This window comes from Balaenoptera acutorostrata, chromosome 5 (genome assembly GCF_949987535.1).
Source record: "Balaenoptera acutorostrata chromosome 5, mBalAcu1.1, whole genome shotgun sequence".
Taxonomy (NCBI): domain Eukaryota; kingdom Metazoa; phylum Chordata; class Mammalia; order Artiodactyla; family Balaenopteridae; genus Balaenoptera; species Balaenoptera acutorostrata.
In genome coordinates this window covers 139,909,510-139,935,873 of record NC_080068.1, presented here as the reverse complement: position 1 = coordinate 139,935,873, position 26,364 = coordinate 139,909,510, and the positions used below count along the sequence as shown (strand labels likewise).

At 49.1% G+C, this 26,364-nt stretch overlaps 1 protein-coding gene across 2 annotated transcripts in view; it reads right to left on the bottom strand.

Annotated features, from left to right (window-relative positions):
- TBC1D14 (TBC1 domain family member 14) overlaps positions 1-26,364 on the bottom strand; it is a 104,252-nt gene that overhangs the window by 65,631 nt on the left and 12,257 nt on the right. The gene's annotated exons all lie outside the window — the stretch shown is intronic.

The window sequence follows — 26,364 nt, the reverse complement described above, 5'->3', positions numbered from 1 at the left end:
GCCACTAGCCACATGCGGCCACTGAGCACTTGAAGTGTGCACATGATCATGCTGAAATGATGTACTGGCTTAAAAAAGATTTTCTTTCAAGTGTCACAAAAAGACTGAAACAACCCAAGGGTTCATGATCTATTCATAGGCAGGCTTAAAGGATCAGGGGAGCCTTGAAGCTTATACAATCTGGGGAATTCTCTTTAAAGAAAAAAACCTAATTAGGTACAAGTGAGGGGTCCTGAAGGTTAAGTATCATTAATGTTGTCATAAACCCAATTCTATGTCTTTGGCTTCCGAAACCTGGGACGAGTGACGCAGTGGCTGCCGGTGCTCACAGGTGACGAAACTCCAGCAGGTGAAACTCCAGCACCAACTTATGTCCAAACGTTCCATGTCTCTGTTTTTAGACAAGCGATCGTAGAGCCAAAAAACCAATACCCTTTCTTCGTAGGAGTTGTGAGGCTGAGGTTGTTACCTTCACCTCCACCTGCCACGAACTTAACTTTCCCAAGTTACTGAAGCCAAAAGAAGGCGATTCCAGGAGCAATTAAAAATGCTCGCTGACGAGACTCTGAGGTGCTAGACCTGGGTCCCTGTGCTCGCGAGCATCAAGGCACTGTGAGTGCGCTGATAGGAGTGCGGGCCCTACGGCAGGCACTCAAGTACATTCCTAGATACTATTGACCTGTGATTTTGTCTTCGTCACCGGAATGTGAAGTCCACGAGGGTGAATGCTGTCTCTTCTATTTACTGTGGTGCCTCTAGTGTCTGGAACAGTTCCTGGCATATAGGAAAAGACTCAAACTTACTGAGTGTATGCTTTTTCGGGGAATTTTCATAAAGATTACATGAGAATTATTCCTGCCCATTTAAAACAGGAGAAGCTAGGATTCGGAGAGGTTGAGGAGTCCTGCCCAGAGAGACACAGCTAAACGACGCAGAGCGAGGCTGCTCCCTGGCAGGTCTGGAGTCAGGGCTGTCCCAGAAGACGGAGGACAGCTGGGATGGAAGGACGCAATCCTCCCTGACCTGGTGGGGCAGGTTCCACAAGCCACTGACGCTCTTCAGGGGTCCTCAGGGGTTTCTCAAAACTTCTCAGAGTCTTAAGAAATAAACCTCTAAAGTCCTCCTCCTTCAAGACAATGTACGCTTGAACTCCCGTTTGTAATTCAGTAATTACTTGGGGCTTCTTGCCCTCGCCCTCCTGTCTCATTAACAAACTGTTAGCAAATCCTGCTTCCAAAGCAATCAGAAACGAGCGGAAACGTAGCATTCAGCTGCCCCGAGAACTCCCTGGCCCAGATGGGTATCTTCTCCACCACTTCCTGCATCACAGATCACCTGTCAGGCACTGGTCCTGCACCAGGCACTTCTAGTGTATCTTATGTGTGAAACAACCCTACAAGAAAGGTATTATAGTTACTACCACACAGACAGGACACAGGCTTGGTGAGGTTAAGCAATTTGCTTCTCAAGGGACATATCAATCGTGACGCTCATCTGAGGTAGAGAAGGGAAAAATCTCCACTGATTCCACTAAAGTTCCACCTCATAGGTATTTTTTCCAGATGTCCACCCCTCAAAAACTGACATGCTCCTCTGCCACATATACTTACGCTGCGCCTCTGACTCCGCTCTGAAAACGCAAGGGGAAGAGGCTAGCCCACTTCAACTGCCACAGAAACACCAAAGATAAAACAGCATTGGGCAAAGCAAACCTCCTGTGTGATAAAATTCTCCCTCCCCTGTGGGAAATAGGAAATGAGTGAGAAAGACACTGAGGCGTTATTACTGCGATCAAAATCATTGTGCCAAAAATTCCCAGCTCCACACACAACTAAAAGTACCCGGAGTCTCTCCTCTTTCAGAAAATGTTACCCAAGTAGCATCTGACGCTAAACATTTAATCCCCTAAAAACAGTGATAACGCGCAAGGGAGGGGGGCGCAGGCAGTCAGCACGGATGTAAACACAGGCCCAAGAACTCGGGCACACACACAGCACACCCTTGCTGGATCAGACCCATTTTAAACTGAGGAACATCCAAGGAAACATCTCTGCGCCCACGGTGGGGTGGGCGGGCTAAATCACGTTAAAGCCTCCATAACGTGGCAGAAACCTTGCTCCAGTTAAGTCTCCAATTACAAAAGCAAGAAAGGCAAGACAGCAGCCACAGACCTGTCCGTTAACAGGAGCGCCGGGGAGCAGGCCATCACGTGTACGGTAAGCACCCGGGTCTGCAAGGCCAGCCACAGAGGCGCTGACCCTCCCCTGGAAACGCTCCTGCCCAGCTGGAGTCACAGTCCCAGGAAGCACCATGGGCGCCCTGCCGAGCCCTGCTCCACACCGTCTGGAAGGTTGAGGCGTGCAGGGCGGAGCGGAGCAGCTGGAAAGGCAGGCAGTGCGGGTAGGCAGGGCTCTGACTCCTAACGAATCACAGGGAGGGAGGGTGCGGGCAGTCTGGGAAGCAAAGCTGAGTGACCGGGTTCCTGGGCCCCAGCACGGCTCTGCTCTCGCATCTCAGCACCCTGCCGAGACCCAGAGCCACACCACGCCACGACAGGCGAACGACCAACCACCAAACCCGCGGGCACTGCTGACTGAGAAGCAAGGCAAAATGTATCTGGAACCACTTTGCGCAACTCCTTTGGGCCAGACCCTGCACTTTGTGAAGAAGCAACCAGGTATTCAGGTGAGTCACAAACACGGTCACATAAATCTCTGTCCAAATACCTGCATTAGAACCATCACTAGGGGATTCTCCCTCCATGACTTCAAGTAGGGTTAAAAAATTTTAAAGCTGAGTGATCCTAACCCTAACCTAACCCTAGGGACCCTGACCCTAACCCTAACCCTAACACTTTAAAATATTCCCATGAAAGCTTTTTATTATTTTTTAAAATTCATATACAATAAAACTGTACAGGTTTTTGGTGTACAGGTCTATGAGTTTTAACACACTGGTCAGTTCGTTTACCCACCAGAGAAAAATCTTACAGAAACTCTTTGAGAAAACAGAAGGAAGAACATTCCTCAACCCGTTTTATAAGGTCAGCATAATCTTGATACCAAAACTTGTCAAGGACATTATAAGAAAGGAAAATTACAGGCTACACTCTTATGAATACAGAAAAATTTTTTAAAAACACAAAATATTAGCAAATCAAATCCAATAACAGATATAAAGGATGATCTATCAAGAACAAGTTGGGATTATTCTAAGAATGCAAAGTTAGCTTACTTAACATTAGAAAAATATGTTATTCACCACATAAACAAAATAAAGGAGAAAACACATATAACCGTCAATAGATGCAGGAAAAAAGCATTTGATAAATGCAACATATTCATGATTTTTTTAAATCATAAAACTAGGAATAAAAGGAAACTTCCTTAATCTGATAAAAATATTATAAAGTAAGAAATCTGATAAAAGGTATCTTACCGCAAAAATCACACTTAATGACGAAATGGTGAAAGCTTTCCCAGAGACCAGCACCACACAAGGCATTCTGCCAGCACCACTTCAATTTAGCAGTGTATGGGAGTTCCTAGTCATGCAATAAGGCAAGAAAACTAAATAAAAGGTATAAGAATTGGAAAGAAACAAAACTCATCCACAGACAGCATGATTTTCTACAGAGAAAATCCGAAAGAATCCACAGATAAACTATCAGAACAACTGAATTTAGCAAGATCATGGGATTCAAGGTCTACACACAAAAATTAACTCCACTTCCAACGAACGTTTATAAAATGACACTTTAAAAACCACCAAAAAATAACAAATATCTTGGAATAAACTTAATGAAAGAAACACAGGACCTTTACATAAAAAAAATTATAAAGTACTGTGGAGAAATTTTTAAAAACCTAAATAAATGGAAGGACATACCATATTCAGAGATCAGATGTCTTCATACAGTAAAAAATGACCAACAGATTCAACATAATCCCAAACAAAATCACAGCAGATTTTTTGTGGTAATTGCTAAATTGATTTTAAAATTTATATGGAAATGAAAAGGACCTAGAATAACCAAAACAATGTTAAAGAAGAACAAAGTAGGAGGGCTTACTCTATAGATATTAAGACTTATTATATAGTAATAGTAATTAAAAGAATATTAATGAGAGGACAAATAGATGACGGAACATATACAGTCACCGGATTTATTTCAAAGGCTCAGTGGGATGGATAATCTTTACAATAAATAAACATCAACCGCCCACTGCCTCACATTATAAAAGAAAATTAATTCCGACAGATCATGGATCTAGTTGGTAATGGCAAAACAAAGCTTCTAGAAGATAACACAGAATTTCTTAAACAGAACACAAAAGGCACTAACCATAAAAAGAAAAATTCTATAAAGCAGAATTCATTACCATTAAGAACTTTTGTTAGTTAAGAAAACAAAAGTTAAAAACATTAAGAGAATAAAAAGGTAAGCCATAGTGCAGGAGAAGATATTGCAATACGTATGTCTCACAAAGGACTCTCCTCCTGAATACAGAAAGTATACCTACAAATCAGTAAGACAACCCCAGATAGGCAGGTCACAAAGGAAGGTGCCAAATAGTCAATATGATATAAAAAAGTGCATCAAATCATTAGTCATCAGAGAAATGTAAATTAAAACCAAATGCCCTTACCCTATTACCAGAATGGCAAAAAACAAAAAACAAAAAACAAAAAAAACAGAAAACTGAAAATTGCTAGTCCAAGTACATACTGGTACAACCACACAGGAAAACCACTTAGCAGTGCCCACTAAAGCAGACCCAGCGATTCCACCTGAGGTATATGTGCACCAAAAGACATTATGATTAGCATTCTCCCCAGTAGTCAAAAGCGGAACAAATCAAACATCCATCCATAGGAGAACATAAAGAGATATATTTGTTCAACTGAAAACTATACAGAATGAAAGAAAACAAATACTGCTGCCACACAATGACCACCTGGGTGAACCTCAGACAAAGTAGAGCAAAGAAAGCCAGATGCAAAAGTATATGCTGGGACCTAGAGACTGTCATACAGAGTGAAATAAGTCAGAAAGAGAAAAACAAATACCGTATGCTAACACATATATATGGAATCTAAAAAAATAAACAAATAAATGGTTCTGAAGAACCTAGGGGCAGGACAGGGATAAAGACGCAGACGTAGAGAATGTACTTGAGGACACGGGGAGGGGTAAGGGTAAGGTGGCATGAAGTGAGAGCGTGGCATGGACATATATACACTACCAAATGTAAAAGAGCTAGCTAGTGGGAAACAGCCACATAGCACAGGGAGATCAGCTCGGTGCTTTGTGACCACCTAGAGGGGTGGGATAGGGAGGGTGGGAGGGAGAAGCAAGAAGGAGGGGATATGGGGATATATGTACATGTATAGCTGATTCACTTTGTTATAAAGCAGAAACTAACACACTATTGTAAAGCAATTATACTCCAATAAAGATGTTAAAAAAAAAAAGTATATGCTGTATGACTCCATTTACCTAACATCCAAAAAAAGCAAAACTCATCCAGGGAGACGGAACTCAAAACAATGGCTGCCTCTGGGGAGTGAGGTGCTGACCAGGAAGGGGTGTGACTGGGGGCACTGGGGATACTCTCCAGGGCACACGAGTGAGGGCTCACATTGTCCATGTTCAACAAACACTAACTCAGCTCCAGCCACTCTCCTCTGGAGCCTTCCAGGCTGATGGGTCTCCTTCCTCCCGAGTCCCTCCTCTGTGCCCCCAAGAGCACTTTTTTTTTTTTTTTTTTTTTTTTTTTAAATTTATTTATTTATTTTTGGCTGTGTTGGGTCTTCGTTTCTGTGCGAGGGCTTTCTCCAGTTGCGGCGAGCGGGGGCCACTCTTCATCGCGGTGCGCGGGCCTCTCACTGTCGCGGCCTCTCGTTGCGGAGCACAGGCTCCACACGCGCAGGCTCAGTAGTTGTGGCTCACGGGCCCAGTTGCTCCGCGGCATGTGGGATCTTCCCAGACCAGGGCTCGAACCCGCGTCCCCTGCATTGGCAGGCAGATTCTCAACCACTGCACCACCAGGGAAGCCCCCCAAGAGCACTTTTACATTGATTTTACATTGATGTCTGACAGAGAGCTGGGGACTGTATGTTAGTTATTTATGCATCACCTCCCACTACACGGGGAGGGGTCCTCCTTGGTCTTTGTACCCCCAAGGCCTGGCATAAAACCTGCTGGATTTGCTGCATTAGCAGGTAATTCATTAACTAACCCTGAAACGCACTCCCGCCTGTGCGCCTCTCACTGATAAGTCAGAGTGCAAAACAAAACCCAGTGTTCTCCTGCCTAACGACCTCCTTGAAATCTCCTTCGAACGCTCCCAACATCTAAATACAGGAAGGAAAAATTAAATAGAGATGCCTTCTCTAGCACCAGCTTAGGTTTTTACAAGGAGAGAAAGAGAAGGCAGGGTGAAAATGCCTATGTAATGTAGTACAGAACGTTGCTAAGGAAAAAAATACAAATTTATTCTTAATCTCCGACTGAATACTAAAGAAGAGAGGAAAAGCAGAGTTGCTAGTCAGTAACAATCTGTAAGCATCACAAATCATGAGTGGTCTGGGGACCGCCGCGACAAGTTGACAGAAGGGATGATATGGCCATGTTCTTTCACTTTTAGGGAACATAAGGAATAAGATCTGCCCTGAGGCGGAAAGAGCAAACACAGGATTCAGCGTCAAGCAGATGCGGCCTCAGATCCCAGCTTCACAACAAGCTGCCTGACTTTGGGTAAGAAATGAACCTCTCAGTTTTCTCAGTGGAGCAGAGGCACCACCGCTCAGTTACCTGGTTTGCGACTGTTAAGTGTGCTTATCAGTAACACTAAAAGCATTCATTCATTATACAGGGCCAAGCATCTCATCTCATTTCATCCTGACCCGCGTCATACATGTTATTCTTTTCATTCGACAAGTACACGTTGAGCACTGATCATGTCCGAGGTTGTGTCAAGTTCAGGGAATACAATCGATGACGACCAGAGACACAGGTCCCCATCCCCGAAGGGCTTACGTGTGACTTTCAAGACGAGGAAATTCAGAGACATAACCTTGCCTAAGGCCACGCAGTAAACCGAAAGGCTTGGATTTGGACTTAAGTCACCAGTATTTTCCCCTGGTGGTTCTCAATCCTGGCTGCAAACTAGAATCACGTAGGGAGCTTTTTCAAAACTCCTAATGCCCAGCTCTCACCCCAAACCAATTAAAACTGATCTCTGAGGGCAGGGCCTGGACACTTTTTGTTGGTTTGCTTTTTAAGTTTCCCGAACAATTCTATTGTGCTGCAAGGGCTGAGAACTTTGCTCCTTAGCTAATAAATGTTCCCTTCCTATTCTATCTTGTTTCTTTAATTGATGCTTTAATCTACACATACAAATTTAAGATTAACTCCTTTCCAGCAGTTTCCATGAAGAGTGAATTACTTTTAGATTTTGCTTTAAACTATTCCAACAGTTCTACTCACTAGAGTAAAACCAAACTGTGAACACCTGCCTTACAGTGTAAACTTTTCTAGTGTCTTCCAGTCTCCTCTGTTTCCACTAACCAGGCTACCTGGTCAGGTAGCTCTGGAGCTCACCTGGTGTGCCCTCTCCCTCCACTGCAGCATATCCAGGCCACGTCCCCTGGATTTGCTGGAACCCAGCAGATCCCTATCCTTCCTCGTGTGGAAAACGCTTAGCCCAGAGCGTACACAAAGCAGGCCCTGCCCGTGGGCGTTACAACAAACCAGTCTCTTACATGCGGCTCCAGGGACAAGAGTCCATACTGTGCAAGTGAACAGAACCAAGCCACGTTCTAATGTTCCAGGGCCAGTCAAGAACATTGACGGGACATCAGTGGGGCATCAGGGATGACAAAGACCCAGGCCCTGTCCCTGAGAGGCTCACAGTAAGAGCAAGACACAGAACAAAACTAGACTAAGCGAGGCTGCAGGAACAGAGAGCGGAATGCCAGGAGGAAGCTGCCTCTGCCCTGGCCACGCTGGGAAGGCTTCACAGAAGAGGTATCAGCTGTGCTGCGCTGTAAAGCTGTGCGGAAATCGGCCAAGGGGACACAGAGCAGAGGGGAAGAGAGACTCTCAGGTAAAGGCAGGGCAGTGTGAACCAGCAATGCTGGGCTCAGAGCATTCAGTCCCACGAGCCAGAGCAAGGGCCCAGGAGAAGCAGAGGAGGAAACCAAAGGCATCTCTGCATTCTGTAGACCGTAAGACCTGGAAGGACAAATCCTCCCAAACTTCAATTTACAGTAACCTGAGGCCAGAGCTATGAGCAATTCTAACAGTCCATCAGCTCTCGTTGAGAGTTTCCTCATTCATAAAACAAAGGCTGGACTTTCACTGCCAGTAAACTTGCACCAAGGACAGAGGGCTCCCAGAGGTTTGCCGTCATCACCTCGGGAGAGGGCAGATCAGAGCTGACCGGGGTCAGGACCGTGGTCAGGAAGCAAGAAGCACTTCTGGGAGTCTGTCCCAGGGAATCATCTGAAATGCACACAATGCACACTGAGGTGCACACAGGTAATTTTATCATCAAAAAGCAGGAAAAAAACTATTTCCTTATTGTTGGATAAGTAAATGATTCACTGGACGGAATACCACAAAGATAGTAATAACTGTATGAACAATTAATTTTTGATCATGTGAGAAAATGTTTTCTATAAGTAAAAAAGCAGGATGCCAAGCTGTAGAAACAAAACCCATTTTTATGTTTAAAATTCACAGAAAGTCTGTAAGGAGATAACAGTAAAAAGGAAAATTAGTAGTAGGTGTAAAAGTGGAAAGGACAAAAACAGAATGATGAACATAAAAAGCCCAAAATTTTCCTACATATTTTTAAACAAAGAGAAGCTTTAAGAAAACATAGGTAAAGAAGGTTTATCATCAAAAACAAAAAACAAAAACCTCCGAGAAGAACATGCCAGTTTCGCAGACACCCCAGGTGTGGATGCCACACATGCAGTCTGAAACCTACTCTGATGGGTGACCTGACAAGGGAGACCAAACTGTTGGGGGGGAGGGTCTTCTCCCAAATTCTAGAACAGTAATAGAGCTGAAAAAGAAACTATTTAGATTTTAAAAGTTAAGTATTCCAGATCTCTTTATTACTTTTTTAGACTTACAGTCTACCCCTCCATCCCTTAAGATTATTTACTGAACATCTACTAAGTGCCTGCACTGGCTAGGAAAAGAGAATGAATAAGATGCAGCCCCGGCCTTCAAGAAGCTCGTGAAGAGGGTGTGGGTGCTGTCGCAAAAGAGAGGGGGCTGCAGAGGGTGTGGGTGCTGTCTGAGGGCTCTGGAAGGGGGTAGGGTGATCAGAGAAGGCTTCCCAGAGCAGGTGTCACTTAAGCGGAATCCTGAAGGACAACAGGAGTTTGCCAGGCAGAGGGAGCAGAGCGGGCAAAGGTGCAGGGATAAGACACGGTTGGTTCAGAGAACTCCCTTTTTTTTTCTTTGGCTGCGCTGCACGGCATGCAGGATCTTGGTTCCCTGAGCAGGGCTCGAACCCGCGCCCCCTGTGTTGGGAGCACGGAGTCTTACCCACTGGACCGCCAGGGAAGCGCCCAGAGAACGCCGAGTAACATTTTGTTGGGTCTGTGGCTGGAGCACAGGGCGGAGCTGGAGGCCTGAGAGGTGGGCAGCGGCTGGATCCAGAATGCCCCTTACAGTCAAGTAGTTTGGAGATTATGTTGCAGGTGGTGAGAACGACCATGTAAGCACGAGAATGACACAGCATTCAACTCATGGACTCCAGGCATCTAATTCTCATGAAGAAGGGGAATCAAGAAAAATGATCCCGGGCTTCCCTGGTGGCTCAGTGGTTAAGAATCCATCTGCCAATACAGGGGACACGGGTTCGAGCCCTGGTCCGGGAAGATCCCACATGCCGCGGAGCAACTAAGCCCGTACGCCACAACTACTGAGCCTGCGCTCTAGAGCCCGCGAGCCACAACTACTGAAGCCCGTGCACCTGGAGCCTGTGCTCTGCAACAAGAGAAGCCACTGCAATGAGAAGCCTGAGCACTGCAAAGAAGAACAGCCCCCGCTCGCCGCAACTAGAGAAAGCCCACGTGCAGCAACGAAGACCCAACGCAGCCAAAAATAAAAAAAATAAAAAAATAAAATTTAAAAAAAATTTAAAAAATTAAAATAAATCCTATTGATCATTTAAAAAAAAAAAAAAAAAAAAGGAAAATGATCCCGAAAAATGGCCGGCGAGGCTCCTAGCTCTTCACCAAACCCATTTCCTCACTATCCCAGGAACTGGTCCCATTTCCCAACCTCCTTTACAGGTAGGTGTGGCCACGGGACAGAGTTCCAGACAATAAACTGTGAGTGGAGAGATGTGTACCACGTCAAGTGTGCCTAGCCCAGAAAACCTCCCATGCCCACCGCCTTCGGGCTCTTTCCCCTCTTTGGCTTGATGCAGAGGAGCCCAGAGTCCTCAGGTTGCAATCGACAGAGCCACAGATGGAAAGAACATGGCAGAGTGTGGAAATAAACTTCCACTGTGTCTGAGCCATTATATTTCAAGTTTGTTACAGCAGCTAGCACTCATCTAAGTAAGTATCAATACATATCTGTGTGTTCTCCTCACAAACTTTGACCACCACTCAATTTCTTCTGCTTTAAAAACAACTGCTGTCAAGGGAACTTCTAAAAAGAATGAAACCTGTTCATTCCAGGGTAAAGACTTAAGGGTAAACGAACAGTCAGGTGCTAGCATGAGGGTGGATCAGGAAATATTTTTCCTCATGTAACTGGCCTCCTGCCCTCTTCTTCCTCCTCATACTGGGCTCCCTTCCACCTGTGGACAAAAAAATGCTGCCTGCCATTCCAGTAAACAAGGAACATTGCCCACCATCAAGCCATCAAGCCATCAAGCCACTACGGCCAACCCTCTGGTGCGCCCTGAGGGGATTCAGGATGGAGAAAAACAGGATACTGGCCCTAGATAGTTAAGATGCATATCTAAGGAATAATTTCAATTAGCACAGACACTCGTATCTTCCCATACACAGAAAAGCTCTAAAATCATTAACTTGAGATATCTGGGGGGTTTTTTGGTGATTTAGCAATAATCTTTTGTGCCTGACTGCAAGTTTTTCTTTTTTCCCCAGCAAAAAACTCCTATATATCCTGGCTCCTTGCTTATCTCTTTGGAACAGTCCCTCAGAGCTATCTGAGAGGCTGCCTTCCTGGGCTATAGTCCTCAGTAAAGCCACCGAGTGAAACATAATTCTCAACTTTTAGGTTGCGCATCTTTTTTCAGTCAACACACCTCTGCAGGACGTGGATTGGGAGGCAGAGCCCATGCCCTCCTGACCTTTTCCCCTGGACCTCCCTCCTGGTAGGAAATGTGTTTAACCACCCAAATCTGAAACCTAAAGGAAATCAGGACTTAATTCCAAATCCTTATTTTCAAACCCCTACAAACATTTACTATTCCCTGTAACACGGTACACAGCCTGGATTCTAAAAAGCCTCTGGCTGGAAGCAAAGGGGAATTAACAGAAAACTGGACTCTTGTGGGGCCCAAAACGGCTATTAGGCAAGTCTGCCTGACTCATCATTGTTCCATGTACAGAGCCTTACAGGAATCCTGAGACAAACCACAACTATTCACAACAAAGAATCAGCAAAACTGGAATTGAAACAACTCTCGGTTACACACCCAGTTCCCTTCACATAAACAGGAACTAGCTGATTTGATGTGGCAATCCAGTAGGATGTGTACCACGAAAAACGCAGAAGGCTCAGATGGCTTTAATGTTAGCTATATCAAGTACCCAGTGTTCTACAAACAAACATGTAATCATTTTAGAATAGGCACTACTCGAGGTAGAAAACAGAATAAGGCAGTTTTAATTGTTGTATCACTCCACTAACATTTTTTAAGTAGAACAGATTTTATACCCACCTGGGCAAAGGGAAGTTAATTTATGAGTAGAAAGTAGCTGACGGGGCTTCCCTGGTGGCGCAGTGGTTGAGAATCTGCCTGCCAATGCAGGGGACATGGATTCGAGCCCTGGTCTGGGAAGATCCCACATGCTGCGGAGCAACTAGTCCCGTGAGCCACAATTACTGAGCCTGCGCGTCTGGAGCCTGTGCTCCGCAACAAGAGAGGCCGCGACAGTGAGAGGCCCGCGCACCGTGATGAAGAGTGGCCCCCGCTTGCCGCAACTAGAGAAAGCCCTCGCACAGAAACGAAGACTCAACACACCCAAAAATAAATAAATAAATTAATTAATTAAAAAAAAAAAAAGAAAGTAGCTGACGGCTGAAGAACTGCTTTGCAGGAATGCGTTTGCCTGTGGGTTTCTCAAAATCCTACAAACTCCTATACCCCCACAAAGTGTCCTGCATTTCACAGTGAATCACCCCTCCCAGGCTGACCATAACGTCAAACTTCCACAAAGACGCAGTGTATGATTTCCTGACAGCGCCAGCACACTGAGGGTGTTGCATAAACTCAGGGAGCCAGATGAATCCTGCAAAGAACAAATACATTCTCCACATCCCCCACTCCCCAAAACTACCTTGCTTATGGCTGTGAAATCTCTAAGGACATGAACACCTTCCAGAAGCCAGGGCAGAAACGCGGCAGAGAAATCAGTGTAGCCTGTGAGGTTTACCAGAAACATACATGGTCTGGCTACTGAATAGGACACATATGCGCAGGCTGAAGACATTCTTTCTTGGTTCTGTTCAGGCCGCTCCTGAATGTTACCGATTCTGGCACTCTGCAGCGAAGTCCCTGCCCTCCCCCCCGGGGCCAACCGGCATTTCAATGTCAGCACCCAACAATAAGTGGCTGAACTTAAAAGGTTTCTTTCCTCAGATACGGACAAGTTTCCTAACCCACAAACGCAAAGGAAACAGATCATCAAACCCAGCTGGGATCTCCCAGAATATCTTCCTGTTCCCTTAAGGTCCACACCTAACAGAGAACTGGCTAGACCACACAAAACCAACCAGTGGCCTGATTTTAGTCAAGTCATCAGTAACGTGAAAGAAATCCATTGTGTTCACCCTTCAGGGCTGACTGAAGCCATTGTTTCTGTTTTCCCTTTCCTGCTGCTCATCTCTTGGGCACGTTGGCACGCGCTTACTAGCGTTCATTCATTCACTCAAGCAAGAAGCAGGGAAGAGACCCCTAATAAATTCTAGAGAGGGTGCAGCACCCGCCACCGTGCCAAGCACTTTATTATATGCGTTGCCTCCTTATCGCCACTTCAGAGATAAGGGAACCAAGGTTCAGGAAAATGAAGCAACCTGCCGCCACCCAGCCAGAAGGGCAGAACGGATATTCACATCTTTGGCTCGACAACTGCACGCTCCGAATCCCCCCTGAGTTCACTGGAGGCACAACAGCCGTCTTCCGGACACACCTCTGAGGGCGCAGGCTCCTCCCCGTCCACTCTTTTTTTTCCTAATACTTATTTATTTTATTTACTTATTTTCTTTATTTTTTTGGCCGCATTGGGTCTTAGTTGCAGCATGCAGGATCTTTTGTTGTGGCGCACAGGCCTCTCTCTAGTTGTGGCACACGGGCTCCCGAGCGCATGGGCTCTGTAGTTTGCGGCACGCGGGCTTAACTGCCCCGCGGCATGTGGCACCTTAGTTCCCCGACCAGGGATCGAACCCGCGTCCCCTGCATTGGAAGGCGGATTCTTTACCACTGGACCAGCAGGGAAGTCCTCCCCCTGTCCACTCTCAAGTACCTGGGGATATTGAAACCTGCACTAGAGCTCACAGGCAGTGTCCAACAGGGCCGCAGGGCAGATCCTCAACACCCTGAAAGCAGCTCTCGCCCCCCACCCCTCTGTTCCAGAGGAGGAAGCAGGCCACCTTGTCTGTTTCCTCCCTCTCTCTAGGGGTCCCGTGGATGGTTCTTTCTACAGGTTTCCCTTGGCTTCATACACCTCATTACTGATTCGCTTGTTTCACAACCACCATGTGCTGCTTTTACACATGAAAACAAAGGTGAAAAATCAAGTCACAGACTGTCATCTGGACTATCTAGACCAGCACTGGACAACAGAACATCCCACAATGATGGGAATGTATAAATCTGAGCTGTCTCATGTGACAGACCCTGGCCACATGTGGCTACTGAGCACTGGAATGTGGCCAGTGTTACTGAGGAACCAAAGTTTCCATTTAAATTTAAATAGCTACGTGTGGCCAGTGGCTAACATGCTGGACAGCTCAGGTCTGGACTCCAGCATAAGCACCAGCTGTGTCCCAACGTAAGGACCCAAACAACGAAGCAGGGCGCCTCTGCTGAAGCGTGCACAAGCTGCCGGGGAACCAGGGACGTGGAGCCCACTGGTTTGCTTCTCAGGGAGGTGGGTATAGGTCAGTGGAGCCCATAAGACACACACATCAGAGAAACAAGGCAAGTCCCCACCAACCTCAGCACCTCTGTACCTGCCGTGTCCTTCAACCAGAACACTCTTGTTCATCTCACTCGGATCGCTGCTCAGATGTCACCTGCTCAGTGATGCCCTCCCTGACCTCCCTATTTAAAACGGAACCTCCCGCAGCCCGACCCCGCACCATCCCTCATCCCTCTCCCAATACGGAGCTTTTGATCTCTCCCCAGGGGTGAAAGCCTGACACGGAGCATCTCCTGCAACCCTGAGGCCAGAGCAGACTGTAAATGCCACTCGGTACTTTTACTGGGGGAGGGGCTTGTCGGCTGCTGCATCCCCAGCACCAGGTCCTGGGTAGCTATTCCCTGAGGAAATGAACGACGTCTGAATTCAACTATCTGACAAGCATCTACTGAGTTCTAACTAGATGCCAGCAGGGGATGAGTGAGATGTAGTCCCTCGGGGCCCCCAGGCTGGGGGAGGGGGGGGAACCCATCGGATGACACTGCACAATGGCAGCTGCCATAGCAACAGCACAAGCTGGGAGCCCTCCGCTCTTCCCTGGGAACCTTCGGTAGATTCTTCTCGTTTAAAGCGTGTGCAGCAGTGAGGGGCAGAAAGGGAACCTACTCCAGGAGGGGTCGGCAAGCCTGTGGGAGGAAAGCAGGGGCTGCCCACAGATGAGACGCTGATTCAAGACAGCTCCTTCCGCTGGGTCAACCGCCTGGCCCAACTCTCCGTTTCACACGTGGGAACACTGCACCTGCAAAGCGACTTGCCACAGGTGCGGAGGGGGTAGGCGGCAGAGCTCTGAGGAAGAGGCCACCACCTGACGTCTGGGAGGGCTTCAATCAGGTTCCCACTGCCCTTTCCCACACGTCACTCCAGCTGAGCCCACGCCCCCCGGGAAAGGGTAGTCGCTGCTGTGTCACTGCACGTCCAGGCCTTTACTTGTGCAGTCCCCATGCTGCCCTTGAGTGGCCCCGACAGACATTCTGGGAAGTGCTATTGCGGGGGGAAGGGGGGCACCCACGGACCTGGAACAGCCAGGAGATGGGGCCCACCAGGAGGAGGGCAGCCAAAGCCCCAGCACCGGGCAGCTGCGAGGACGGACACAAGCTCCCCGGCCCCCAGTATCTTCCGTGAGCCCCCCTCTTGTGTGAACACGGGCTCCTCGGGGCACACAGAAGGCCCGTGAGGCTGGTCCCCACGTGGAGGCTGGACCGGCCCCTCCTGACAGTGGCTAAGCATCTACAGGAACGCTTCAGGGTGCAGAGCCTCAGAGGAGCACGGAGAAGGTGGCCCTGAGCGAGCAGGCCTGGGCCTGGACACGGAGGGCCAGAGGAACAGCAACACAAGGGCACGGGCGGCCAGCTGGAGTGAGGGTGGAGTCCCCTGCACACCAAGGACTGAAGAAGAAGAAGGGACACCTCGCGTCCAGCTCGACAACGGTCACGTTCCTCGCAGACCTTTCTTTGTGGCATTTCCTTCCCCTCTTGCTATCCTGGCCTGGGCAGCCACTCCGGGGCACAAAGCCCTGGAGCAGGGCACCACTGTCCCATGCAGCTCCTCAGCAGTGGGGCCTGCAGTGAGCCCCGCGGAAGGCGGAGCCACATGGCCCATTCAGTGCTATTTACCACGGCTCTCCCCCGGCCCCAAACACGGGACCCGCACCCCAGGCCAGCGTCTCCCTAAGGATGGGGTGCTGTTCACAAATGGGGGTTTTCTTATACCCATGGCCAGCCCACCAGAGCAGCGCCAATCATGACAATGTCCCTGGGACAGAACCACTGCCCTCCTCTCCCTACCCAGCACGCAAGAGGAGCAGGAAGAAGGCACTTCACCGCCTTTCTTCAACCTTCCCTGACCAGAGTCATCAGACAGAGCTCTAACAACGTGGCGGCCCAGCGTAGAGCAGACAGACTGGGGCTGCGGAGGAGGCGGGCTGACCCCCTCCAAGCCCCACTGCCATCTAGCCGTGTGACCATAAGCCTGCTTGCTCACGAGGTGAAGACACCCCACCAACCTCGAGCCTTGCGTCTTTCCAACTGGCTCCTCTAATTTCCCCGCCCACCGGAGTCTCTGCTGAGCCTTCCTCCTTTCACTGCCCCTCACCCTCCAGACACCCCCTACCCCTGGCTCAGCTTAAAGGCCAGGTCACACTCTTACACATACCCTTGGCTCCCCTGCCTGCCTCTCACTTCACTGGACTCACTCAGCGAAACTACACCCCTGCCCCACGTGCGCACCCGTGCAGGGAACACACGGGAGAAGAGGCACAGCTTCTCCAGTCACGGGCCAGACCCTTGACGCCCCCGCAGTCGCACTGCCCTGCCCTTTATTCTCCCACACACCTGGATGGCGTTCACACCTCTTCCCTGCTCCTCCGTCCCCACCCTCACTGTCAGCTGAGGATCTTGCTTCCTACTTCACCAAGAAAACGATGCAACAGAAAGAGAATTCCACTGACAACAGCAAAGGCTGCTGAGCACGTGGAACATCAGTAACTCTCGCTGCTGCTGCTGGGAAAATGGTGCGGCCACGCTGGAAGGCTGTGTGGCAGTTTCTTGCAAAACTAAACATACTCTTACCAGCAACTGGGCTCCCTGGTATTCACCAGAAGGAGCTGAAAACTTACGTCTACACAAAACCCTGCACGCGCATGCTTACAGCAACTTTATTCAGAATTGCCAAAACTTGGAAGCAACCAGTATGTCCTTCAGTAGGTGAAGGGATAAATAAACTGTGGTCCATCCAGACAGTGACTGTCACTCGGCACTAAAATGAGATGAGCCAGCCAGGCGCTGAAAACCATGGAGGAACCTTAAACGCATATCACTAAGTGAAAGCAGCCAATCTGAAAAAGCTGCGTTCTGTATGATCCTGATGATATGACATTCTGGAAAAGATAAAACTATGGAGACAGTAAAAAGATCAGCAGTCACCGGGGGTTAATGGAGAGGGAGGGATGACGAGGCGGAGCAAAGGGATTTTTAGGGCTGTGCAGCTACTCCGTCTGATCCTATAATGGTGGATACATGTCATGACACACTTGTCCAAACCCACAGAACATACAACACCAAGAGTGAACCCTCACGTAAACTATGGACTTTGGGTGATAATGATGTATCTGTCGGGTTGGCCATAAAGTTTATTCGGGTTTTTCCGTAAAATGTTATGGAAAAACCAGAACGAACTTTTCCGCCAACCCAGTATCAACGCAGGCTCACTGACTGCAACAAAGGTACCACTCTGGCGGGGATGCTGACAGTGGGGGGCTGCGCAGGTGCCGGGTGAGGAGGTATATGGGAACTCCGCTTCATGTTGCAGTGCACCTAAAACTGCTCTAAAAAATAAAGTCTACCGTTTAAAAAGCAAATATGTTGATTAAAATCTATATTCACACACACACACACAAAACAATAAAGCAGCATTAAAAACAATAAAGTAGTCTCTATGCACTGAGAAAGAGAGGACTTCCAGTCTCCTATGGCCACATCTGGCCTCCAGCATCTGTGCCCACACACTCTGCTCCGCCGCCTGTCTATCTAGATGATGCCACCCGGCCAAAGCCAGTTTCTCTATTTGAGCCCTAGATCCCACTCCGGCAGAGGCAACTCAAGGACAATGCTCCAGAATTCTCTCCTCTCTCTGGTATGTTCAACTTCTACTCTTTTACTTCACAGTAAACAAAAACAGTAACAAAAACAAAAACAAAAGGATTTCTCCAATCTTAAAAAAGAAGCAAGCTCACACCATTTCTTCCTCCAATCTTAAAAAAGAAGCAAGCTCACACCACTTCTTCCTCCCTATTCTCACTATCACCCCCTTTCTTTGCCCCCGATGCAGCTAACCCACCAAAAGAACTGTCTGTGCTCGCCACTTCCAGCTTCCCTCCTCCCATTCCCTTAACTTTGCTCCAGTTATGCTTGGCCCTGCACGGCTCCACTAGAACAGCTCTGGCCAAGGTCCCTTCGCTAAAGTCACCTGTCTGTCCTCATCTCCCCTGACCCTCGAGCACCCTCGGCCCAGCCGATCATACCCCACCCCGACGCCCCATCTGTGCCTGGCTTCCCCGGGGTACTGCACTCCATTCCTCCACCTCCCCGGCCCACCTCCCGCGGGGCTCCTCCTCTCTGCAGCCCTCCCAGCGCTCCGTGCCTCAGGCTCACTTCTCGTTCCTCTTGGTGACCTCACCTTGTCTCAAACCCCCTACAGTGCCAACAACTCCAAACTCACATCCCTGCTCAGACCCAACTCCCCAAGTCCAGACTCCTCCGTCACCACCTACAGCAGCCTCCAGGCCCACACGGGACCTGGTCCCACTGACCTCAGCCCCCTCCTCATTGCTCCAGGCCTGCCTGTGCCCTTCCTGGGCCTGAGGTGCTCCTCTCCCAGGCATCTGCTCCGTGAACTTCCTTACCTGCTTCAAGTCTTTGCTTAAACCTCTCCTCTTCATTCACCTGATGGGCACTGCTTTGGTGGGCAACCCTGACCTGCCTTCTCCAGTCCCCCTGCCCCTCTTACCACCTCTATTCTCTCATTTTCCTCCCAGCACTCATCACTGCCAACATATATGCTTCACTTATTTATTAATGGTGATTATTATCTGCCTCCCCCCACTAGAATGTAAGCTCTCTGAGGACAAAGGTCTTTGTTTGGTCCACAAATCAATCCCAAGCACCTAGAACAGTGCCTTGGCATATGGTGGATGCTCAGTAAATATTTCTGGAAAGAACGTATGATGAGGAACATAATTAAGGACCTAGCTCAAGGCTTGGTACACTGCAGGCACTCAGTAAATAAATTACTATGGCTGAGATTTGCTGCCAAAAGAAAACAAACAAAGCCTAGCAAAGCACGGGGAGGCAACACACTCTCAACAAATCCAGCTGTTCTGAGCACAGCTGTATCGCCGACAGAAGGGCTCTCCAAACGGCGCCTGCAGGGGCACCCAACCTCCCCCAAGTGTCCAGCACAGACAGCCGGCTTCCTGCAGCTCCCGTCACATGTCGGCAGAGGGCCACTATCTGCTGCATCCTCTCCAAACTCAAAGGACAACCTCAAGTTGACGCCCACCTGGAGAGAGAGAAACATCTCTAGTCAAGGTCACCGATGACCTCCCAGGTGCCTAAACAACAGTTGGTGAGAACTGAGCTGGGCAAATAGGCGTCGGAAAAGAAGTGCAGGCATTCCGTAATCAAGGGGGCTGAGCTACTGAAAATCCATCTGGTACAAGAATTCACATCCGAGGCACTGAAAACCCTGGGGTGCGGGTTTCAAAACAGGGTCAGAAGCCCCAGGGTAAACGTGTGCCTGTGAAAACAAGGCACACAGCAAGGGCAGCACTCGGAGTAACGGAGACACCTCACAGATCTCTCTTAGGGACAACGGAACCACCCTACTGGGGTCCTTGCCTGCTAAAACCCTCCTGCTCCTCCTGCGCTCAAGACCAAGGCGGCACCTGTCACTGACCCTGCTCTGCCGCAGCCCCCCCACCTCCCGCCCCCGAGCCAGCAAGCCTCAGGACTCGGAGCTGACCCCAGCCCCATGCCACGTTTTGGAACACCCAGGAAAGGCATTCTCCACCTGCTTGCCCACATCGCCCTCCTCCCCCTCAGGAGCTCCCGTGCCCTGAGGAAGTCCCGCAGCCCTGCTCCCCGACCCACCCGGGTTAGTCTCTGCTGGTCTGGCCTGCAGAATCTCCACGCACCTCTGCCTTCAGCTCCTCTCCTCCTGCCCTCCCTGCCCAAGTCCCCCCTCCCCTTTCTGATCACGACACACACGTGACAAGGGGCAGGGCTGACGGACTCTGGAGTTGGACAAGTGAAAGGTCACAATCCCTACTCGAAGGGCTGTGAAACAAACAAACGCCTGAGGGAGAGAGTGAAGCACCTGAGGGAGAGAGTGAAGCGCCTGGTGTGCTCAGAACAGGGCAGCAACTCCCTCCCCCAAGGGGAGCCCCTCCTCTAACCAGGTTCAACCCTTCTTGTCAAGGCAGCTCCTGGGCAGACCTGCATCTTACTCTGTGTGGCTCTTAACGTGCTTTGAGTGCTTTGAGCCTAAATGTGGTCCTAAAGGTCCCGCCCAATATGAGCTCCTGCCCACCTTTCCATCTCCTCTCCCACCTCTGCTCTCCATCCTGAGCACCTCCTGCTACGGTGCTTTCCCAGAAATGCTGAGCTTTTCCCTGCTCCTGTGACCTTGACGAAGAAACACTGTCTCAACCTTGTGCACACGGAAGACACTTTTGAAGGCCTGCTGGCATGTCAGCCCTGTATTTCTTTCTGGACCTCCCCAGGGCATTTGCTGCTGTGCTCGTTACCTCTTTTCAAACCCTCATCACTCGGCATAGTATAGGGATTTGCACAGCCGCCTCCAGCTGTGTCTGCCCATCTTCATATCTTCTTGCCTGGCACTTGAGCTCAACACCTTGATCAGGTCCCTCCTTTCATTTTCACAACTCAGAGGAGGACACCCTCAGCTCATTTTGCAGACAAGGACACTAAGCCCCAGTGAGATTGAGTGGATGGCTTACCCAAGACCACACGCCAGCAAACAGGCAGATCAAGAGAAGACCAATCAGTGCTCCTTCCAGGTATCACAGCGGTGCATGTGTGTACACATACACACACCCCAGCAGCTCAGATATACAGCAGGTGTTTTCTGTGTATCACTAATGCCAGGTCAAAGTCACCAAGAATATTGGCAAGCACATTTTACAGAAGATTCACAGTTACAATGTTATACCTCAATTCACTGATGCTAATTCTAAAATGGTCAAAGCAGTAGAAAACTACAGTCAAGCAAAAAAATAATAAATAAATTAGACATTAATATGCCTGCCATGTGCTGGGTGCTTCCCATCCATGTACATTTCCTCCCCATTTAATCCTTTGAAGCATGAACTCATTTCTGTTTTCCAGAAAAGAAACCTAAGTTCAGAGTCCCAAACCCCGTATCATCTTTGTATCCCTTGCAAGCTACTTGACCACCTCTTGCCTCAGCTTCCTCACCTATAAATGAGAATTATTACGGTACTTACCTGAATCCATCAGCTTTCAGTGCAGCATACAGAACCCACTCTAGGAATTTTAAGCATAAAGGGATTTAACTCAAGGAATTAGATGATTTCAAAATCGTCATAAGGGCTGAGGTAGGCGCCTCTAAACTGGGCCGCCAGGAACGGCTCCCTGAACAATACAGACCTGACGCACCAGGGGAGCGGCCACATCTGAAGTGCCACTGGAATGGAGTGGAATTCCGGAATGCAGCAGGATCAGGAAGCCAGCACAACTCCTCTCAACCCTGGGATGCAGGACGCAGCCCCTCCTCCACCGCAGCTGCCTCTACAGATTCAGGAGAGGGACACAGGGGGGACGCTGCAGGGCAGCCTCTGCGACATCACTCAACAGCAGAAAACAGCCAAAAGGGGAAGAAACGTGGGCTCCGCCTGACTTCTGCCTCCAATCTTTCATCAACGGGACCTAATTCATGCCTAGAACCCTGGCTGCAAGCAACTCTGGGAAACACACATTTTTAACTCTCTGGCTCCACAGTGCAGGAAAGGCCCCTAAAAGGATGAACAAGCCAGCCCATCGAATCTAACACACCGCACTCCCTCGTGTGGTAGTTGAAGATTAAACAAGGTGACCCCTCAGAAGTGCTGAGAATGGCACTCGGCAAGCACTGGGCATTGTCTGTTACTCCCTGTACCAAGGGCTCTGGCTGTCACGTGTCTCTGAAGTGCGTCCACCCTGTTGCTAAGCTAACTCACCTCCCTAAAAAGAAAGCAGGGGGCAGATGTGTTCCTTAGCACTGCTCATGTCGCCTTTCAAATGATCAAATCCCAAATGCCTAGATCAGTACAGGAACTAAAATTTTAGTTGAGCACTTTCCCACTGAGTCAAAGTGCCCATCTAAAGATTTATTTTTCTTAAGCCAGTGGTTTCAAGTTTTTTCACATACACCCTTTTTAAAAAAGTGAAATCTTATGGGAAACCCAACAAAAGCAGAGAGCAGGGCCAGGAATCCAACCTGCTCAGACTGGCTATGTGCTCTGCCCAGAGCCTCACCTGTAGGATGTCGTTCAACCTCCACATCAACTCTTCACAAGAGGTACAATTAACCCCCTGTCACCCAGTACACCCTGGGGACCACAGAGGTTAAGGAAGTTTCTTGAGGTCACACAGGTCAAAAATGGCAGAGCTGAGGTTCAAACCTGGGTCTGAGCAGCTCCGGCTCTGAACCACCGACTCCTCTGTCTCTGTCTTTGAATTACAACTCAGTGCCAGGGCGAACCAGACACAGACTGTGCCCACGAGGAGCTCTCAGCCAGGTCAGGAAGCGGACTGGAAAAATGCTTCATTACAGTCCTTTAAACACACCCAGGGGCTCCACACCTCCCAGCCGTCCACAAGCTGTTCCCTCTCCCCCACGTCTTCGCTTGGCGAGCTCCTTCTCACCCTTCAGATGCAGTTCAAGCATCTCTTCTCAGCAAAGGATACTCAGGTCATCTCTTCTGAGAGCTTAATAAAGGGCTGCGCAAAAGAAGATGGAAGTGATCAAAGCTAATTACTACCTTCCAGCCCGGAGCAGATGAGTAGCCTTAAAGCCTGGGCTTCACAGAAATCCCAACCCTGTCTCCTGTGGAAAGCAAGCGTGTTACTGAATTCCTCTCATATTTGCTGTGCAGCCTTTTAGATAAAGGCTGTTATGCTCCGCTGGGCTCACAGGAGCCCTGAACACAGTCCCTCTCTTCTATATAAGATGAGGATCCTGCTCAAAATATATTACATCAGTGGAAGATCGCCAATATTTTACATTAACTTTTTTTTTTTAGTATTTATTTATTTATTTGGCTGCACCGGGTCTTAGTCGCAGCACACGGAATCTTCGTTGAGGCATGCGGGACCTTTAGCTGTGGCACGCGGATCTTTGGTCGCGGCATGTGGGATCTAGTTCCCTGACTTGGGATCGAACCCGGGGCCCCCTGCACTGGGAGTGCGGAGTCTTAGCCACTGGACCGCCAGGGAAGTCCCTATAATAACTTTAAATGGAGTAAATCTATTAAAATATTGAATCACTGAAACTAATACTACAAATCAACTAGACTTTAATAAAAAATATACATATGTATATAACGTTAGTAAATTTCCTTCAAAGAAGCAATTAAATACCAACATTTACAACCTGCTAGCTCAGCAGTTCTCAACAGCTGGGCGATTTTGCCCATCTCCCCACCCCAGCCCTCCAGGGACATTCGGCACTGTCTGAGGATATTTTTGGTTGTCATAGTTGGAAAGGTGCTACTGGCATCTAGTGGGTAGAGGCCGGGGATGCCGCTAAACAGCCTTCAATGCACAGGACGGCCCCCACCACAAAGACCCACCCCTCCCCAAATGTCAACAGAGCCAAAGTGGAGAAATCCTGATCTTTTCCAATCCTGGGTTGATCAAAGTAAAGCACAATATAAGGATAAGAACTAGAGAAAGCTTTAGAAAACATATTTTTTAGAAATGATCATATTTATGTTAGAATCACTGACAGCTACTACTTACGGAGGGCCAGGAAGTGTGCTAGATGCTTCACCTATTTGATCTCTAACCTCACACAGTAGTTTTATGCCCCATTTAAGGCTCAGGGAGGTGAAGTAACTTGCCCATGGTCACACAGCTATTAAGTAGGACAGCTAACACTGAACCCAGCCAGCCCAACTCCTGAACCAGCGCTCCTGACCTCGGTATCCCCAACACGCGCACGCGCGCGCGCATACACACACACACACACCCCTGTCAAGACGCGTGCCCCCCACCCCTGCAGTGTGTGTCCATCTCCCCCACTGGAGGGAGCTCCTTAGGGCAGACTATCTCTAAGCTCAGGGCGTAGTCTCCAAAAGCAATGCTTACTGCAGTCTATGTGAAGGAAGGGGCAAAGGCACAAACGGGAGCTGGGCCTGGGCTTCCGCGGGGCGGTGGCCGGGCTCAGCCAGCCCTCCTGGCGCTCCTCTGCTCCTGACTCGTCCACGCCACCCTCATCAAGCAGGCAGGTTCACCAACAGGTCTGCTCCCGCAGGCTACAAGTTCCCTGACCACCTCTACTGCTTCCTCTGAGCCCCATTCTCCTAGACTGGCCTTCCACGATGCCACCCACACTGCTTTCTACACCCTAGAAGCGGACTCGGTGAGGACAAGGGCAACAGACGGGCACGAGGGCCAAGGGAGTCGCTGGGTTGAGGGGACAGAGTGGAGACACGGGATGACGCAGAAGCCTGGGCTGGGAACCGCGAAGGACCAGCTCCAGCCCCAGCCCTGCCCTCAACAAGAACTCACACGGTCCACCGTCCTCAGAGCACCTGCTGTGTGCCAGGCCCTGCCTATAAACTCACCTGTGAAATGTTTAGTGGCTTCCAGACATTTTTGGCACAGAACCCCCTTTTTTCCCCTCAAAGGAATTATGGACTGAAACTCTTCTCTAACACTTAAGACTCTAGGACAAAAAATTCACTACACTTGGCCTATGATATCACACATCTTGAGTCACTTGTCATTAATATTCCACCTGCTTCCCAAAGGTACTTAATAATGGCTCACAATAATAATGTCACAGTCATCAAAACAAGGGGAAGGAGACAAGAATTAAGAAATAAAACAAAGAGGAGACATTTGATTTCTGTGGCACAAAGCCGAGAAAGATTTTCAAGAAACAATCTGCAGTAATTGACGGTGTTTCCTTTCAAAGGAAAAGAGGCTCCAACATAGACAGTAAGACAAAGGCAAGCAGACAAAGCAAGACGCAGTCACGACCATCACAACAAGCAACGGATGCTTCAACATTCACTCTGTCTGGGTCCGTACTAAGGTTCACACATGTGAGCCCACTTCGTCCCCCTGACCACCGTAGGAGTAGGCCTCATCATACCCATTTTGTAGATGATGAAGCTGAGACAGAAAGCAAATGACGATGGGGACAATGCAGGTAAGAGTACAAACACAGTATCAATACATCAACAACATAATAGGCATCCTGTGCTAGGCTAGGAGATGAGATGAGAAAGCTCAGAGAGGTGAAGTAACTTGTTCAAGTCACACAGCTAGAATGTGGGTGCCGATCTGCTGAATTCCAAAGCTAAGCTCTTTCCTCTATGCTGTTTCCCAGCCACCCCCATTTTCGAGCAAGGTTTCCCAAATTTGCCAAGAACCTCAGGTGATTCTAAAAACCTGTCTCCAAAGCCCTTCCCAAGATTCTGATCCTGGAGTTCTGGGATGGAGCCTGAAGAGCCGTATTTAACAGGCACCCAGACGGTATTCATAAAAACAGGCAAAGTTGAAGACACTGATCTGAGCAAAGGGAGCAGTTCAGCCACACAAATCTGATCTGCAGCAGCACTATTTTAGGGCTATGGCCTCAGTGAGGATCGTGGGTCCCCCCCCCAGTTCTTGGGTTCTTCCCACTGAAGGCAACCATGGAGTCACTGAGTTCTGGGGCCAGGAATTCTCCTGGGAGTAGCAGAATACCTGTCTGCGGGTACATCAGAGAGAAGTGGTGCCCCATAAAACCACAGCCCCCATCGGAGAGCTTCTCACTCAGGACTGGTCTCGGCTCATCCAAGACGACCCCACCTTCAGCCGATGAGTGAGCCGAGGCAGCCGTAAGTGGACGTGTGCGCCCACAGCCACAGAAGCCCCCGGCTGATTCAAGCCAGCATGTCCACCACCTCGAAGGGACACCCGTACCACCAAGTGTCCAACACGGGCTCCGCTACAGGCACAGACAGGGGCAGCCACGTGGACCACAGCGGCGTTCCTACCTGCCAGGCCCTGGGCCCAGGCCCTCCAGAGAGCTGCTGGGGAGCAGACGGCCCTTCTGCACAGTCTCCAGGGCCCTCGGCCCTTCCCTGCGGCACTCCACAGTTTGGGAGTTCACGCTTGCCTATGTGACTGACTGATACGTCCACTT